This window comes from Myzus persicae, unplaced genomic scaffold, assembly GCF_001856785.1.
Source record: "Myzus persicae strain clone G006 unplaced genomic scaffold, MPER_G0061.0, whole genome shotgun sequence".
Lineage (NCBI taxonomy): Eukaryota > Metazoa > Arthropoda > Insecta > Hemiptera > Aphididae > Myzus > Myzus persicae.
This window is the reverse complement of record NW_019102926.1, coordinates 4,236-5,035: the sequence shown is the minus strand read 5'-3', so window position 1 is coordinate 5,035 and position 800 is coordinate 4,236.

Below are 800 nucleotides of genomic sequence, written 5' to 3'. Positions count from 1 at the left end.
CGGCGGGCCGCCGGCGCCACCTATCGAACAGACAAGTAAAATGTGATATCGATTGCGGTGATTCCAAGGAGAATAGGTTAATGTAATAATTTTTTCACTCCTTGATATCCTATCTGATATACCCTTATACATCATACCTTAATTGAACCTACCTATCACCTCAGACTATATATGAAAATAATATATTTCATATACCTAGTCTGTGCTACCACCTACTACGATATATATTACCATTGACTATTGAGGGTGGTTTCATTTACATTCCATAAGCAGCTGGTGGGTATAATGGTGGTAGTTTTCGAAATCTAATATTATTTTCATCATTTCAAATGTATGGTTATTTGTCATTTACGTATTATGCATCAAAATAATCTAATAGATCCGTGAGATTTTCGGGTAAATTGTTTTTTAAATATGTAATTCCTTCCTCTATTCAAGGTGCAAAGAAAGAAAATGCAAGTGCGTAAACGCCTTAAACTATTCTACCGTACACCAGACATTTGATGTTTCCGTTTAAAATGTATAAATATGTATAAATAAACTTTGAAAACTAGCAACAAAGCAATTTTCGGGGATTTTTTTCCTAGATTGTGATATTCTGGATGCACCAAGTACGAATTTATCGTAATTTATTGAGATATCACTATAAGAATATCACCTACTTATAATGTTATTAATAATTATTTATTACTTTATTAATAATTGATTTTTCTATTAATATTTACTATTTAGACATTTAGTAATGCTCTAATACAGTACGTTGAACACTTGAACTAGTTCTTACCAAAAAACTAATCACA